This window comes from Hyla sarda, chromosome 1 (assembly GCF_029499605.1).
Source record: "Hyla sarda isolate aHylSar1 chromosome 1, aHylSar1.hap1, whole genome shotgun sequence".
NCBI classification, from domain to species: domain Eukaryota; kingdom Metazoa; phylum Chordata; class Amphibia; order Anura; family Hylidae; genus Hyla; species Hyla sarda.
In genome coordinates this window covers 201,643,086-201,662,247 of record NC_079189.1, presented here as the reverse complement: position 1 = coordinate 201,662,247, position 19,162 = coordinate 201,643,086, and the positions used below count along the sequence as shown (strand labels likewise).

The following is a 19,162-nucleotide window of genomic DNA, read 5'->3' as shown; positions in this document are numbered from 1 at the left end:
CTCATTAGAATATGAAGAAAAAGAAGAGTATTGTTGAAATGTTTTAAAGCATTACAGCTAGGTATATATAATACAGATTCTATTCGGCACCGCTCACACTGGTGGATCCCTTGATTAAGAATGGCTGGATCCAACACACCTTGAAACACGCTGACCCCCGTAGGCTTAGAATAGCAATGCTCATGTTTCAATAGTAAAGCAATAGACACATTTATTCTTCCATAGAAAGAAAAACCGGAGCACATACCAATTCTGTTGATAGCCATTACTTCTTTATTGCATAACTTCAATTTCGGGGTGTGCGGTAGAGGGAGGGTGGACCCACAGTGGGAGGGGAACGTCAGGCAACGGTCAGTGTCACGCTGGAATGCGCTTCATCAGGCTTGACGAAGCGCATTCCAGCGTGACAAGGACCGGTACCTGACGTTCCCCCTCCCGCTGTGGGTCCACCCTCCCTCTCCCTCTACCGCACACCCCGAAATTGAAATTATGCAATAAAGAAGTAACGGCTATCAACAGAATTGGTATGTGCTCCTTTTTTTCTTTCTATGGAAGAATTACAGCTAGGTATATACTTATGTATTAATATTGTCCCATTGAATCCTCACTGAAGCTCATCCTGCTGAGTTGTTATGTAATGCCATTGTAAATCATCCACTATAAGCCATTTCATCGCCTCTCATTTGCTGTTAAGAACTATCCATCTCTGTTAGTACAGTGAGTCACACTCCTGCAGTATGTTCTGTCTACAGTGTTTTCCATTATAAAATGCCCAGACATATCAGATATTAGTCACAAGGTCTCATACGTTATCCCATAATTCGGTAATAGTTTTTGGCGTGCTCTGCCTTTTCCAGTCAGTAATTGAAAATCTAATTAACAGTTAAAGTCATTTGATTATTTGTTAAAATAAACCATGTACTTTGAGATAACTAATCTGGTTGAGATAATGAACAAATATTGTGAGCAACATGGAAAAAGTTTTTTGTCGATTTCCTTAACTCTAGGTTTAGCTGACCTGTTGTGATAAGTGAATCTATTTATTTATTTGGTAATATGCATATCAGTAATATACATATCAGCCTGTTACTAGGCTGTTTGATGAAAAAGCAGCAACACTTCTTATACACTATACTTATTAAAGGTTTTCTTTATGTGTACTATGATTTCTCCCCTATCCACTGTGTGTGATTGTGTCTGGGAAGGTGGGGGGTGGGGGGGACTTCTGACAGCTGTAAATTTTATTATATGTTACTGTATGACTATCTTATATTTTATGTACAAATCAAAATTTATCTTTGAGCTCTGGTAATGAGCAAATAAAGAAACCCAATATAATTTCCGCAATAGTGCCTCCTACTGTCTTGTTCTACCCATTCCTGAAACAACTGTAGTTCAGGAATTGGAATACCCACTAATGACGTAATGGAATAGTCTTAGCACAAAGAACAGGTTGAGATCTATTGTCCGTGATATAAAAGGGATTATCCAGGAAAAAACTTTTTTTATATATCAACTGGCTCCAGAAAGTTAAACAGATATTAAAAAATCTTATTCCTTTCAGTACTTATGAGCTTCTGAAGTTAAGGTTGTTATTTTCTGTCTAAATGCTCTCTGATGACACATGTCTCGGGAACCACCCAGTTTAGAAGCAAATCCCCATAGCGAACCTCTTCTAAACTGGGCAGTTCCCGAGACACGTGTGTTACGCCGAGCGCTCCGGGTCCCCGCTCCTCCCCGGAGCGCTCGCAACATCCTCGCAATCGCAGCGCCCCGGTCAGACCTGCTGACCGGGTGCGCTGCGATACCTCTCCCAGCCGGGATGCGATTCGCGATGCGGGTGGCGCCCGCTCGCGATGCGCACCCCGGCTCCCGTACCTGACTCGCTCTCCGTCGGTCCTGTCCCGGCGCGCGGCCCCGCTCCTTAGGGCGCGCGCGCGCCGGGTCTCTACGATTTAAAGGGCCACTGCGCCACTGATTGGCGCAGTTGGCTTAATTAGTGTATTCACCTGTGCACTTCCCTTTATAACCTCACTTCCCCTTCCCTTCCTTGCCGGATCTTGTTGCCATTGTGCCAGTGAAAGCGTTTCCCAGTGTGTTCCTAGCCTGTGTTCCAGACCTCCTGCCATTGCCCCTGACTACGATCCTTGCTGCCTGCCCCGACCTTCTGCTACGTCCGACCTTGCTCTTGTCTACTCCCTTGTACCGCGCCTATCTTCAGCAGTCAGAGAGGTTGAGCCGTTGCTAGTGGATACGACCTGGTTGCTACCGCGGCTGCAAGACCATCCCGCTTTGCGGCGGGCTCTGGTGAAAACCAGTAGCAGCTTAGAACCGGTCCACTAGCACGGTCCACGCCAATCCCTCTCTGGCACAGAGGATCCACCTCCTGCCAGCCGAATCGTGACAGTAGATCCGGCCATGGATCCCGCTGAAGTTCCACTGCCAGTTGTCGCCGACCTCACCACGGTGGTCGCCCAGCAGTCGCAACAGATAGCGCAACAAGGCCACCAGCTGTCTCAACTGACCGTGATGCTACAGCAGCTACTACCACAGCTTCAGCAATCATCTCCTCCGCCAGCTCCTGCACCTCCTCCGCAGCGAGTGGCCGCTTCCGGCCTACGACTATCCTTGCCGGATAAATTTGATGGGGACTCTAAGTTTTGCCGTGGCTTTCTTTCACAATGTTCCCTGCACTTGGAGATGATGTCGGACCAGTTTCCTACTGAAAGGTCTAAGGTGGCTTTCGTAGTCAGCCTTCTGTCCGGGAAAGCTCTGTCATGGGCCACACCACTCTGGGACTGCAATGACCCCGTCACTGCCTCTGTACACTCCTTCATCACGGAGATTCGAAGTGTCTTTGAGGAACCTGCCCGAGCCTCTTCTGCTGAGACTGCCCTGCTGAACCTGGTCCAGGGTAATTCTTCCGTTGGCGAGTACGCCATCCAATTCCGTACTCTTGCTTCCGAATTATCCTAGAATAATGAGGCCCTCTGCGCGACCTTTAAAAAAGGCCTATCCAGCAACATTAAAGATGTTCTGGCCGCACGAGAAATTCCTGCTAACTTGCATGAACTTATTCATCTAGCCACTCGCATTGACATGCGTTTTTCCGAAAGGCGTCAGGAGCTCCGCCAGGATATGGACTTTGTTCGCACGAGGCGTTTTTTCTCCCCGGCTCCTCTCTCCTCTGGTCCTCTGCAATCCGTTCCTGTGCCTCCCGCCGTGGAGGCTATGCAAGTTGACCGGTCTCGCTTGACACCTCAAGAGAGGACACGACGCCGCATGGAGAATCTGTGCCTGTACTGTGCCGGTACCGAACACTTCCTGAAGGATTGTCCTATCCGTCCTCCCCGCCTGGAAAGACGTACGCTGACTCCGCACAAAGGTGAGACAGGTCTTGATGTCAACTCTGCTTCTCCACGCCTTACTGTGCCTGTGCGGATATCTTCCTCCACCTTCTCCTTCTCTACTATGGCCTTCTTGGATTCTGGATCTGCAGGAAATTTTATTTTGGCCTCTCTCATCAACAGGTTCAACATCCCGGTGACCAGTCTCGCCAGACCCCTCTACATCAATTGTGTTAACAATGAAAGATTGGACTGTACCGTGCGTTACCGCACGGAACCTCTCCTAATGTGCATCGGTCCTCTCCAATTGCACTTCCGAAATTCTCCTTGGATTACCGTGGCTTCAACGCCATTCCCCAACCCTTGATTGGTCCACAGGAGAAATCAAGAGCTGGGGTACTTCTTGTTTCAAGGACTGTCTTAAACCGGTTCCCAGTACTCCCTGCCGTGACCCTGTGGTTCCCCCTGTAACCGGTCTCCCTAAGGCCTATATGGACTTTGCTGATGTGTTTTGCAAAAAACAAGCTGAGACTCTACCTCCTCACAGGCCTTATGACTGTCCTATTGACCTCCTCCCGGGCACTACTCCACCCCGGGGCAGAATTTATCCTCTGTCCGCTCCAGAGACTCTTGCTATGTCTGAATACATCCAGGAAAATTTAAAAAAGGGGTTTATCCACAAATCCTCCTCTCCTGCCGGAGCTGGATTTTTTTTTGTGTCCAAAAAAGATGGCTCTCTACGTCCTTGCATTGATTACCGCGGACTTAATAAAATCACGGTAAAAAACCGCTACCCCCTACCTCTTATCTCAGAACTCTTTGATCGCCTTCAAGGTGCCCACATCTTTACCAAACTGGACTTAAGAGGTGCTTATAATCTCATCCGCATCAGGGAGGGGGACGAATGGAAGACTGCATTTAACACCAGAGATGGACACTTTGAGTATCTGGTCATGCCCTTTGGCCTGTGCAACGCCCCTGCCGTCTTCCAAGACTTTGTTAATGAAATGTTTCGTGATCTCTTATATTCCTGTGTTGTTGTGTATCTGGACGATATTCTGATTTTTTCTGCCAACTTAGAAGAACACGCCAGCATGTCCGCATGGTTCTTCAGAGACTTCAAGACAATCAACTTTATGCCAAAATGGAGAAATGTCTGTTTGAATGTCAATCTCTTCCTTTCCTAGGATACTTGGTCTCTGGCCAGGGATTACAAATGGACCCGGATAAACTCTCTGCCGTCTTAGATTGGCCACGCCCCTCCGGACTCCGTGCTATCCAACGTTTTTTGGGGTTCGCCAATTATTACAGACAATTTATTCCACACTTTTCCACCATTGTGGCTCCTATCGTGGCTTTAACCAAGAAAAATGCCAATCCCAAGTCCTGGTCTCCCCAAGCGGAAGACGCATTTAAACGGCTCAAGTCTGCCTTTTCTTCTGCTCCCGTGCTCTCCAGACCTGACCCATCTAAACCCTTCCTATTGGAGGTAGATGCCTCCTCAGTGGGAGCTGGAGCGGTCCTTCTACAAAAAAATTCTTCCGGGCATGCTGTTACTTGTGGGGTTTTTTCTAGGACCTTCTCTCCGGCGCAGAGAAACTACTCCATCGGGGATCGAGAACTACTGGCCATTAAATTGGCACTTGAGGAATGGAGGCATCTGCTGGAGGGATCAAAATTTCCAGTTATCATTTACACTGATCACAAGAATCTCTCCTATCTCCAGTCTGCCCAACGGCTGAACCCTCGCCAGGCCAGGTGGTCGTTGTTCTTTGCCCGTTTTAACTTTGAAATTCATTTTCGCCCTGCCGACAAGAACATTAGGGCCGATGCCCTCTCTCGTTCCTCGGATGCCTCGGAAGTAGAGGTCTCTCCGCAACACATCATTCCTCCTGACTGTCTGATCTCCACTTCTCCAGCCTCCATCAGGCAAACTCCTCCAGGGAAGACCTTCGTTTCTTCACGCCAACGTCTCGGGATTCTCAGATGGGGTCACTCCTCCCACCTCGCAGGCCATGCGGGCATCAAAAAGTCCTTGCAACTCATCTCTCGTTTCTATTGGTGGCCGACTCTGGAGACGGATGTTGTTGATTTTGTGCGTGCCTGTACTGTCTGTGCCCGGGACAAGACTCCTCGCCAGAAGCCTGCTGGTCTCCTTCATCCTCTGCCTGTCCCCGAACAGCCTTGGTCACTGATTGGTATGGACTTTATTACAGACTTACCCCCATCCCGTGGCAACACTGTTGTTTGGGTGGTCGTTGATCGATTTTCCAAGATGGCACATTTTATTCCTCTTCCTGGTCTTCCTTCAGCGCCTCAGTTGGCAAAACAATTTTTTGTACACATTTTTTGTCTTCACGGTTTGCCCACGCAGATCGTCTCGGATAGAGGCGTCCAATTCGTCTCTAAATTCTGGAGGGCCCTCTGTAAACAGCTCAAGATTAAATTAAACTTCTCTTCTTCTTATCATCCCCAATCCAATGGGCAAGTAGAAAGAATTAACCAGGTCCTGGGTGACTATTTACGGCATTTTGTTTCCTCCCGCCAGGATGACTGGGCAGATCTTCTACCATGGGCCGAATTCTCATACAACTTCAGAGTCTCTGAATCTTCTGCTAAGTCCCCATTTTTCGTGGTGTACGGCCGTCACCCTCTTCCCCCCCTCCCTACTCCCTTGCCCTCTGGTTTGCCCGCTGTGGATGAAGTGACTCGTGATCTTTCCACCATATGGAAAGAGACCCAAAATTCTCTTTTACAGGCTTCATCCCGCATGAAAAGGTTTGCCGATAGGAAAAGAAGAACCCCCCCCCATTTTTGCTCCCGGAGACAAGGTATGGCTCTCCGCTAAATATGTCCGCTTTCGTGTCCCCAGTTACAAACTAGGGCCACGCTATCTTGGTCCTTTCAAAGTCTTGTGCCAGATTAATCCTGTCTCTTACAAACTCCTTCTTCCTCCTTCTCTTCGTATTCCCAATGCCTTCCATGTCTCTCTCCTTAAACCACTCATCATCAACCGTTTCTCTCCCAAACTTGTTTCTCCCACTCCTGTTTCCGGTTCTTCTGACATCTTCTCCGTAAAGGAGATACTGGCCTCCAAGACGGTCAGAGGAAAAAGATTTTTTTTGGTAGATTGGGAGGGCTGTGGTCCTGAAGAGAGATCCTGGGAACCTGAGGACAACATCCTAGACAAAAGTCTGGTCCTCAGGTTCTCAGGCTCCAAGAAGAGGGGGAGACCCAAGGGGGGGGTACTGTTACGCCGAGCGCTCCGGGTCCCCGCTCCTCCCCGGAGCGCTCGCAACATCCTTGCAATCGCAGCGCCCCGGTCAGACCTGCTGACCGGGTGCGCTGCGATACCTCTCCCAGCCGGGATGCGATTCGCGATGCGGGTGGCGCCCGCTCGCGATGCGCACCCCGGCTCCCGTACCTGACTCGCTCTCCGTCGGTCCTGTCCCGGCGCGCGCGGCCCCGCTCCTTAGGGCGCGCGCGCGCCGGGTCTCTACGATTTAAAGGGCCACTGCGCCACTGATTGGTGCAGTTGGCTTAATTAGTGTATTCACCTGTGCACTTCCCTTTATAACCTCACTTCCCCTTCCCTTGCTTGCCGGATCTTGTTGCCATTGTGCCAGTGAAAGCGTTTCCCTGTGTGTTCCTAGCCTGTGTTCCAGACCTCCTGCCGTTGCCCCTGACTACGATCCTTGCTGCCTGCCCCGACCTTCTGCTACGTCCGACCTTGCTCTTGTCTACTCCCTTGTACCGCGCCTATCTTCAGCAGTCAGAGAGGGTGAGCCGTTGCTAGTGGATACGACCTGGTTGCTACCGCCGCTGCAAGACCATCCCGCTTTGCGGCGGGCTCTGGTGAAAACCAGTAGCAGCTTAGAACCGGTCCACTAGCACGGTCCACGCCAATCCCTCTCTGGCACAGAGGATCCACCTCCTGCCAGCCGAATCGTGACAACGTGTCATCAGAGAGCACTTAGACAGAAAAGAACAACCTTAACTTCAGAAGCTCATAAGTACTGAAAGGATTAAGATTTTTTAATAGAAGTAATTTACAAATCTGTTTATCTTTCTGGAGCCAGTTAGATCTGTCCATCCAGCCAAGACATCCAGTCATGTTAGCAGGATTTCAATAAGTCACTTACAGTAGAACAATAATGCAACAAATGACAAAAGGTTTTGGTGCAATTATTTGTGTGGCAACATGTTATATGTGGTCAAATCTTCCTCCTCACCATCCCGGGGACGTTCTTGCCTGCAGGGATGGTGAGGATATGAAATTTAAAAATCTTCCCTGCCAGCCCTGTAAGTAGTCCCCTAGTTGGAGAGCTATACTTATTTAGTTCTGTCTTCTCGGCTGTAACCATGCCCCTTCAGCTTGATTGACAGCCATGGACTGTCAGTCATGCTGAGGGGGCATGATTACAGCCGAGAAGACAGGACTTGGTAAGTATAGCTCCTTGCCCAGGGGACTACTTAAGGGACCACATATGGTAAAATATCATAGTTGGTTCCCTTTAACAAAATAGCTGTGACTCCTTTTGGCACATGGTCTAAATGTCCCATAACTTAAAATACGAATTGAGGGTTTGTGTGGGATATCGAGTTAAAATGAATTGTCAGTTGTATTTAAAGTGGTTTTGCCAGGATGGAGAATACATTAACCCTTGTACCAGGGTTGCTTTCCAATTTATAGAATTTACAAAACTCACACCGTTTTGGCCTGTAGCCATGATGATTCCCCAAGTAGTAACCTTGCCACACTGGACTTAGTATCTACTTATTTAATTTCCCATGAGTACGTACAAAGCTCTCTGCTTTCTTCTACACTGCTTATTAAGAGAATGTGGTGACCAAAGATTAGTGTTTTTTGGATCACAATGCTTCAATTATTCCTTGATTTCTAAGTAATACATATTCCGATTAGGTTGACCAGATGTTAGTGCCCATTAATAAATTGTTAAGATGGTCCCAAAGGGAGAGGTAAAAGGAAGCACTACTCAATGTGTTAAACAAGGAAGTCAAATTGTAACCAAAAATAATAGTGTAAAGGCCAATTCAAGCAGTCCAGGATAGCTTTGGACTTCGAAGGCATCCTGCTAAAGAATACAGAAGAGCTGTATTATTTGTCTGCAGAATTTTTTCTTGGCTAAGTGAAGTTTAATGGAGGGGATCCTTGGCAGTCCCATTGTGAGTGAATGGAGTGGCAGTACACATGGTTGACCGCCATTCCATTTAAGTGTGTGACAAGTGACCCCTGTTCTCGTAAATAGAAATGGTTCTAGCAGGTGGGCCACACCAATAAGATACTATCCTCTTGATAGGTAATAAGTTGCAATCTTAGAATAACATCTAAAACTGGAAATCTATCTTGTTCTATTGTGTCATGTAAATGCACTTACTTGATGTATGGAGGCTGTTATTCTTACCATTTACAAGTGATACTGTTTATCAAATAGATCATTGCTTATATGAAAAAGTACCTATTAAAAATGTTTGCATTACCTACCCGATTACAATGTTTTTACATGTCCTTTTTCTTATTATGTTTGTCCTTATAGAAGTGAATAGAGAAAAGTTTTCTATAAAAACACAATATATTTGGAATGCTACAGTTAAACAAAAAAGGTTTAATTCTTCTAATATTAATTTAAATAACCTATTTAAAATAGATATCATATTGGTCTGAAAAGAGGATGGTAAAACTATCAAAGTTAAGTATGTAAAGGTGGCATATTTAACATTCTGACTTGTTTAGTGTTGGAGAAGATGGAGATTATGTTGTTTTATTAACACCAGGTGTAGAACTCACTCCAAAATATTCTAAATTCTTAGCTGTCAACAACAGTGACCTATGCAGTTTAGTTAGTGTATTCCACCTCTGCACAAGGGAGTCAGTAACTAAGTATGTGTGTGCTAAGAATAGCAATAGCATATATGAATGCGTGTGCGTATGTGTATATACAAAAAACAGTAACACAGTATTGGAAAAATACTATATATATATATATATATATATATATATATATATATATATATATATAGTATTTTTCCAATACTGTGTTACGGTTTTTCCCCCAAACAATTGGTGTGTCAGGCTTCATGTAATATCAACCATATGTGATATGATAAAAAGGAAGGGATGCATGTCATCTTTAAGTTGAATGTGTTTTATTTTTCCTGCATCCGGCTTAAAGGAGCTTCCAGTTTAAAAGACCCCTTTGTACTTGACTGACATACTTAGCATTCTGTGAAACTAACAACCCCTTAGCAGGAAGGAGTTTCCAGGATTAGGGATGTTCTGTGGGCAGCTGTCCTGCATTTCTCTTTCATAGGTTGCACACATCTGGCAAAACAAAAGTATTCCGGGAGGCAGCTAAATAGGGATTGGATATACCTAGTGACCCAACACAATGTCTGGTCCTTCAATATCAAGTATGGCGTTTTCGTTTTTATGGTGTGTATTCCCCTTCCATGTGTTTCCGAGGTTCAAGTATATGAATTGTCTTAATTCAGCTGAATCTAATAAAGTAGAAGTGTGTCAATAACTGCACATACTATATACTTCATACATAAGGACAACATCTCATACATACTTCAGTTTCAAAGTCTGTTCCCCATGTCAGAACGTATATAGAATCTTATATGGTTCTTTTCATGGTTGTATTTCAGTTACATTCAAGAGTTCTAGACAATATACACACATATATATATATAGTATTCCCGAAAAGGACCGCACTCCCAATAGGTATTTGTGGGTGCAAGCTGGTCGGGCCTGGGTCAGGGGCCCCGACAGATAACCAATCCAACAATACAGCAGCACACCGGATTAGATGAAAGTGTGTCAGGCTTTATTCATCAGATGTCACATAGTTTTGAAACGTTGTGGCATCTGATGAATAAAGCCTGACACACTTTCATCTAATCCGGTGTGCTGCTGTATTGTTGGATATATATATATATATATATATATATATATATATATATATATATATAATCAAAAGAAGGGAAACTGCACTCCAAATCCAAGTAGAAAAATGGTGTCTTTATTCACCCATCAAGATAGTAGTGATAGTAACTAGTTGCCCGACCCCCGGGCACTTATCTTGATGGGTGAATAAAGACACCATTTTTCTACTTGGATTTGGAGTGCCACTTCCCTTCTTTTGATTATGGTCGGATGAAGGTTCTGGAGTTTAGACCTATTTGAGGCTGAGCACCCACCTGTGACTATAAGTCATGTCTACAGTGCCGGTTCCCTTTCCTCTCTCTGTGTTATATATATATATATATATATATATATATATATATATATATATATATATATTTATATACAATTCCAAAAGAACAAGGCGGCACTCCAGCAATCCAATTAAAAAAGGTTTTATTCACCCAAAGTGAAAAGCGACTTTTCAACCTACTCAATGAGGTCTTTTTCAAGCCATTAAGAAGGCCCACTCAGACGAGAGAAAGCATAAAACAATATGGAATATTGAGTACTTTTCACATATAGCTGCTCAGATACAGCATCAATTATATGCATAGGTAAGTGTGAGTATAGTTCGGTAGTAGCGGAGGAAGTGGAGTGGTGGGCTAGAGAAAGCTTAGTGGAAAGTAATGTTGGGAGTTAAAAGCCTCTAAAAACCTACTCTGTCCCATGGCCCTGATCCACATGACATGCAGCCCAATGTTATCGTTCCATACTTGCATCGCACAACCTTATTAAAGCTTTTTATAGAATATTGTCATTCATATCTCTGAATGTTATTTGAGAAGAGTCATGAATTTTTATAGAATTACTTTCCCAGTGATATATAAATAGAATGTAAATAATAGTAGGAATTTGTAGCATCATAACAACTGGTACAATGAAAGCAGATAATATAATCACACACCACGTACTAAATAGAAAGTTTTAGGAGAACATTAGAGAAATAATGAGGCAGAAGTTTAGTTGCAATTTTCGGGAATCATTAGGAAATCTTTCCGCTTGTTGTAATACTATTCATTAAGTCATGTTGGTAAATAAGAAAGGGAAGCAAGTTCATTAGGAGAGTGTAATACTATTTAACTATCCTGATCACATTAGCCTGCGGCCTTTAAGAAGAAATAAATCAGCTAGCTCTTCATACAATCCCTGACTACACAGCAACATTTGCCATCATTTGCTTCTAATAGAGCCATGTCTGTTTTTAGATGTCCTTGTTTGCCAAACAGGGCAGCTGAAAAGAGGTTATTTAAGGGGAACTCCAGCAGGGAGGTTCAACATCCAGATATTTTTGTCTTTGCCAATATCATGGTTTTGTTTCTTACCAGTGCCCTGAGAAAACTCCTTTTATATGTAGTTTAAATATTATTGGTCATGTTTTTCATACTACTTCTGAAGAATATATAGGCAGTCACTGCTTTCATTTAGGGGGTACTCTGGTGGAAAACTTTTTTTTTATTTTTTAAATCAACTGATGCCAGAAAGTTAAACAGATTTGTAAATTACTTCTAGTAAAAATTCTTAATCCTTCCAGTACTTATTTGCAGCTGTATACTACAGAGGAAATTCTTTTCTTTTTGGATTTCTTTTCTGTCATGACCACAGTGCTCTCTGCTGATGCCTCTGTCCATTTTAGGAACTGTCCAGAGCAGGAGAAAATCCCCATAGCAAACATATCCTGCTCTGGAAAGTTACTAAAATGGACAGAGGTGTCAGCAGAGAGCACTGTGGTCCTGACAGAAAAGAAATCCAAAAAGAAAAGAATTTCTTCTGTAGTATACAGCCGCTAATAAATACTGGAAGGATTAATACTTTTTAATAGAAGTAATTTACAAATCTGTTTAACCTTCTGGCACCAGTTGATTAAAAAAAAAAAAGTTTTCCACCAGAGTACCCCCTTTAACTTTTGGATAGACAACATAGCTATAAGGAACAGTCCAATATTGAGTGTGCCCGGCACTGCAACACCACTTAATGAAAATGTTCCGCTAGGCTATTCCGGCACAATTACCATCTCGATGCTCACATGTAAAAGTTCAAGATGCAAACCAACTGGATGTAAAAGAAATGAAGCACTCACCAGGTCTGGATACGAATCGCCAGCTCTTTATTTCATTTTCAGCTTACAGCGATCCTGTGGATACAGGGAGAGCGGAAAGGTGGAGCAAGGTGGGGGAAAGGGATGGGCGACGGTCCGTTTTTGCGCTTGCGCAAGCGCGATAACGGACCGTCGCCCATCCCTTTGCTCCACCTGTCCGCTCTCCCTGTATCCACAGGATCGCTGTAAGCTGAAAATGAAATAAAGAGCTGGCGATTCGTGTCAAGACCTGGTGAGTGCTTCATTTCTATTACCTTCAGTTGGTTTATAGCTATAAGGAAATTGTATGTGTCATAATACAGTATACCTCAAAATAATGTTTCTACAGCTACTAAATAATAGTGTTGAGCGGCATAGGCCATATTCGAATTCGCGAATATTCGCGAATATATGGACGAATATTCGTCATATATTCGCGTATATTCGCATATTCGTTATATTCTCGTTTTATTTTCGCGTATGCAAAAATTAACATATGTAAATATTAACATATTACAAATTAGCATACGTGAAAATTCGCATATACGAAAATTAGCATATGCGAATTTTCGCATATGCAAATTTTTTCGCGAGCCAGTCTCACACAGTAGTATTACAGCCTTCTTTACACCACACAAGCTGGAAGCAGAGAGGGATGATCACTGTGATGTGTACTGTGAAGAAAAAAAAAAACAAAAAAAAAAACGAATATTCGTAATTACGAATATATAGCGCTATATTCGCGAAATTCGCGAATTCGCGAATATGCGATATTCGCGAATAATATTCGAATTGCGAATATTCGCGAGCAACACTACTAAATAATACCAGAATACCAAATACCAATATCACCATACTCTTACTGATCAAATTCAGTATGCGAAGACCAAGGGCCAAATAAAAACACCACAAAATGACCACATATTACCACTACATAGTGACCGAGTAATACCATCTTACTGTAACTGAACAAAAACCAGCGTGTCAAGACCAACATTAGCAATCAATACCAGGGAAAGTAAGTAGTCTTCTCCATTAGGTAGACAGATACCCCCAATAGGTAGGTACCTGTACCTATTACGTAGATAGGTACCCTCAATAGGAAGTTACCCCAGTAGGTAGCTTGATCTTCCCAGTAGTTAGATAATTGTCCCTATTATTTAGATAATCAATCCCCAGTAATTGTATATTGTCCCCAGTGTAGATAGGTGCCCCTGGATGTAGATAGAGCCTCCCATTCTAGATAAGTACCTGCCACTGTAAACAGGTTCCAGCACAGGCAGGCACAGAAAATTAACAACTACATACTCACCTTCCCTCCACTCCCTCCCTAGTGACATGATAGTTCTTCTCTTCCTGCTCTGCTGTACTGCAGGTGCACACACAATGAATGATGTCATCGAGCATGCGTCTGAGCCGGTGGCAGAGCGCAGAGGTCCTTCTGTAGGCTGCAGGCCTAAGGCAGCCTACAGAGCAAGCAGTGGAGCAAAGAGCCAGCAGTTCTTTGCACTTTCATATTTCAACTGCATGCACATCCCAAGGACTTGTTACAGGTGAGAATGACACTAGCCAAGGGGTACAGAGCAAGTGCTTTGGAATCCTGTTTCTAGATATCGCCAAACCTGGTGTCCCTGTCATGGCCCTGTCTACTCCCTTTTGCCTTCAGCCAACATTGGCAGCCACAGTAATCCATATTAAGAAATACTTCTGTTAGCCCTGGCTGCAGGGTATTTTAGCACTGCTGTACCCTGATGCATCTATAGAAAAAAGCCGTTGAGTATCTGTTTGTTTTACTTTCACACACAGAGTTTGACTTTGTTTTCTCTGCGCTGTGTCACTCATTCCTATGATTTGTTCTGCTTTCTTTGTATGAAGATATTGTTTAAATAAACCAATCCAAATGACACCCTTGAAGACTGAGGAAATCCTGTGTGAATAAAGAGTGTTAGGAAGGATTTCACAAGATTATCATAAACAGCTCCTTTACCCAGAAAAAAAAGCATACAAAACGGAATCGTGAAACAGCTGTGTCCTGTAACTTTGGACAGGTGAACAAGACTGTTACAACAGAAAAGAATATATTTTCTTTTACCTGGTGTTATGGATCCAACTATATGTCTATTATGAATTGGCCAAATTCATTCAACCGTGTCTGCTATAATGGCAGGTGACCTTAATTTACCTTGATATTTTGCAAGAGTGATGAAATAATACTGGTCATACAGGAAATATGACAGTAGCGCATAGTTATGGTTTTGTCACTTTTAGCTTATGTTCACATTATACTTTGTGTCATCTTTGACAAATGCAAAACAAAGCCATAGGTTGCATATGGCCTCCTAAAAAAGTTGCACAATATACTTGTTAACATTGTGGTCAAGGGGCAGTGTATGCCACTGTTAGAGATGAGCGAACTTACAGTAAATTTGATTCGTCACAAACTTCTCGGCTCGGCAGTTGATGACTTATCCTGCGTAAATTAGTTCAGCTTTCAGGTGCTCCGGTGGGCTGGAAAAGGTGGATACAGTCCTAGGAAAGAGTCTCCTAGGACTGTATCCACCTTTTCCAGCCCACCGGAGCACCTGAAAGCTGAACTAATTTATGCAGGAAAAGTCATCAACTGCCGAGCCGAGAAGTTCGTGACGAATCGAATTTACTGTAAGTTTGCTCATCTCTAGCCACTGTATAAGACCACTTTTAGTTTGTTCTGGACAGGTTTTACTATTAAAAGTGTTTGAAGGGTGGCTAAAACTTATGGATCCACAATAGTTTCAACATACAATGGTCTTTTCTGGACCATCGTAAGTTGAAACCAGACTCAACATACAATGCTACGGACAGTCCGGATCTGTGAAACGTGTCAATGGCTGGAAGAACCGACCAATCAGAATGGGCATTCGCTGGTAAAACCCCTGTATTACTGAAGTGCATGCACTGAATGGTGTCTGATAGCGCCCCCTACAGTACAGGGAGGTATTACATGTTCTGTACTCTTTACCTGTACCAGGGTTACCTGCTCCTTTGGACACCAGTGAGGGCGACTCCATGTTACTTTTTTAGGACATTGTGTGTACTGTACAGGACCCCGAAGAAGCTCCTGTCCTCTACATAGACCAGTGTTTCCCAAGCAGGGTTTGGCTGTCCGGGCATGCTGGGAGTTGTAGTTTTGCAACAGCTGGAGGCTACCTGCTTCGGAAACACTGACATAGACAGTGATTTACAGCTCCCAGCAGATCTTTCTTACTTTTATATGTAAGGACTTGCTTTATCTATATTAGTTATGCACTTATTTTTCTTTAATTCTCACTTTTTCCTATTTTGAATGACATTTTGGTGCCTTTAGAACCAATTACTAGGTTTCCATGGAGTTCTGGTCTCAACATACAATGGTTTCAACATACAATGATCGTCCTGGAACCAATTAATATTGTAACTTGAGGGACCACTGTATTACCATTTGAGTAGATATATCATGTGATCAATGCTCAAATGTATAAGTTCAGTCATTATTCTTATCCCAGTGCAGTGTGTTTGTTTTTAAATACTGTGTGTGTATATATGTGATTGTAAGGCTGAGTTCACACTATGGAATCTCCGGATCTCTCAGAAATGCATTGTCATCTATGGGGACAGCAGTGCAGTCTGCACAGTCCTTGTTCCTCCTGCAGAATCTCCAGCAGAAATTGCGTCTAGAGATTCCGCAGTGTGAACTCAGCCTAAGTGTATTGTTTTGTATGGAATGCGTGAAGGACATTATGCTTATACATTTTTCAGTATCTGAATTGTCGTTTAATGGGATTGCCATATTGGATAATAAAGTTACTATGCTTTTCCTTCTGTTACAATTGTCTGGGAATTGTCCTCCGATGCATACTTCAGTTGTATAGCTCTGATGTTACTTGAAAAGAACCTTAGTGACACTTTATTTTTTACCCATCTCTATGTTTGATGCCCAGCATAAAATTGAGTCCTTCATTACTATCTAATGAAATCAGAATTGACAAGTATTTTATCTAGTCTATTAGGCCATGGAGTACATAGATGCAAGTGGTCCCCGTAGCAGATATCAAAAGGAGCCTCCTATTATGGCATAATTACAACTATCCATGTTTTTATCTCCTTTCCCTGGAGGATGATGTTTTCTTAGGTTTGTCTTATTACCTTGTTTTCAACAGTGGAAAGGTTAATCAAATGGCCATTACCTGGTAAATATAGTATTACATTTAGTCCTTTAAATGATTTAAAATGCTGCTATTGCTAAGTGTCTTTCCAATAAAGCTCACAGAGGGAGAATTCGGGTAGAAGAAAGAGGCATGGTCGCACATCTACAATCTTGTATAATGATCTGATTGCTTCTCAGCACAATATCAAAAACTAACAGGTTGTTAGTATACATTTTTCATCAAAAAGTACAAGCCCACTCGCCACGTCAAGGCCACCTATTTAGAGTGGGTCCCTAACGTCCCTAGCATAAAATGGCGTAGCACTGGGTGGCGACCACCACCGCCGCGACACCAGTGCCCACGGAGGGAACGACCCACTGGCAGAGCGGCCCCAACGCCACTCAAACCAGTCTATGGGTCGCACCTCCCCACAGACACGTAGAGGGAAAATGTTGACAATAGTAACTCCTCTGCTATGATGTCTGTCCTATAGACATATAGATAGGGTGTCTTGAAGAGACAAACCTGAGAACCATTGTTAAAGCTATGTGCTTCTCTTTACTGCTAATAAGGTTGGTTACATGGACAATACTGTTATAATCTTCAATAAAATATCATTAAAGTAGATATCCATGTCAATCTTAAAGGTTTATTTTAAAGGGGAACTCCGCTGCTCAGCAATCGGAACAAAGTGTTCCAAACACTTAGGATCCATCACGCCCCCTCCCATAGACTTACATTAAGGGGCTGGGCCGTGATGTCACAAGGGGACAGGGCCGTGACATTACGATCCCCCGATGCCGGCTCTAAGTGTTCAGAACATTTTTTTCCGAATGCTGAGCAGCGGAGTACCCCTTTAAGGTTTAAAGTACTAACATATCTCTTGCATTAATGACAATCTTAGATTCACATTATCACATCAACCATGAAACTCAAAACAATACACCAATCAACCATGATATTAAAATATAACATAAAAATTAACAAAAAGTAACATTAAATATTGTGTAGGTCCCCCTTGTGCCACCAAACAGTTCTGACCATGCATAGATTTCACAAGATTTCTGAAAATTTCCTCTGGTATCTGGTACCAAGACTGTAGGAAAAGATCCTTTAGATCCTGTAAATAGTAAGGTCACGGACCAGACTTTTTTTTCTGGCTCATCTCATAGATGCTCATTAAGAGTGAGATTTGGAGAATCTTGAGATTTCCATGTTACTTACTAATATTATTATCACCTTAAAGGGAACCAATCATCAGATTTTACCCTAAATAACGCTTGTCAAAGCGTTATATAGGGTAAAATCTTTATTTTCACCATTCCCGGGGGATGCTCCTGCCCCCAGGGATGGTGGAGATATGAAGTTATAAACTAGTCACTGCTGCCGCCGTAAGTAGTCACCTGGGCGAGGAGCTCTTCTCATCTACTCCTGTTCTTCGGCCGGCAGCGACGCCCCCTCCGCTTGATTGATGGGCCGCGTCATTGTTCCGCTCACTGAACGGACGGAGTAGAGTGATGACGCGTCCCATCACTCAAGCGGAGGGGGCGTCGCTGCCGACCGAAGAACGGGAGTAGATGTCCGATTTCTTCCTTGATGCTCCAGGCAGCCTCAGCAGCCTGGAGGAATTAAGCACAGATAACACTGATCAATGCTATGGCATATAATTGAACAGTGTATGCAGTCCAAGGACTGCATGTTATAGTCCCCTTTGGGGGACTTAAAAATGGTGTTAAAAAAAAGTTAATAAATGTGAATTATCCCCTTGCATAATAAAAGTTTGAATCACCCCCCCCTTTTCCCATGAAAAATAAATAAATATGTAAACAAAAATAAACATAAACAAAGCGATCAAAAAGTCCCATTAAATCAGAAATGGTACCGATAAAAACTACAGAGCACGGTGCAGGTATGAGCCCTCATACATCCCTTTATATGGAAAAAAAAATTATAGGGGTCAGAACATGACAATTTTAAACATACAAATTTTGGTGCATGTAGTTATAATTTTTTTTAAGTAGTAAAATAAAATAAAACCTATATAACTTAGGTATCCTTGTAATTGTATGGTCATTTTTACCAAAAATTGCACTGCGTAGAAACAGAAGCCGCAAATAATTACAAAATGGTGTTTTGTTTTCAATTTTGTCCCTCAAATTATAATAATTTTTTTCATAAAACAAGCCCTCATATAGGTCTGTAGGTGGAAAACTGAAAGTGTTATGACTTTTAGAAGGTGAGGAGGAATAACAAAAGTGCAAAAACAGAAAAACCCTAAGTTCTTAAGGGGTTAAAAGTGGAAATGTTAGTAAACGGTAGTAAATACACCTTTTTTTGATGACCACAACCCCTTTCCCAGATGGCCATACCCCCTTTTTGTTTTTTCTGAGTAAAATGAAAAGAAAAAATAAAGAAAATACAGTTGGGATCACTTTAGTAAATGACCCCCACTAAGTGTGTAAATGGTTATTCTGAGTGAATAAACAGAGTTAAAAATCGAGCCACCTTCCCAGAATTCCATCAGCATATATAAACAGGAATATTCTGACAGATCATCAAAATCCATTTAATATGATATGTGATGGCTAGT

General features: G+C 43.0%; 1 protein-coding gene across 13 annotated transcripts in view; it reads left to right on the top strand.

Annotated features, from left to right (window-relative positions):
• The window catches only part of BMPR1B (bone morphogenetic protein receptor type 1B), a 473,407-nt gene that overhangs the window by 308,512 nt on the left and 145,733 nt on the right, over positions 1-19,162 (top strand). Inside the window, exon 1 of one of the 13 annotated variants that reach the window (XM_056567364.1) lies at positions 13,872-13,962. The exons of the other annotated variants lie outside the window; for them this stretch is intronic. The gene's annotated coding sequence lies outside the window, so the exon portion shown is untranslated. Of the gene's footprint in view, positions 1-13,871; positions 13,963-19,162 lie in introns of those variants that run through there. 13 annotated transcript variants of the gene reach the window in all.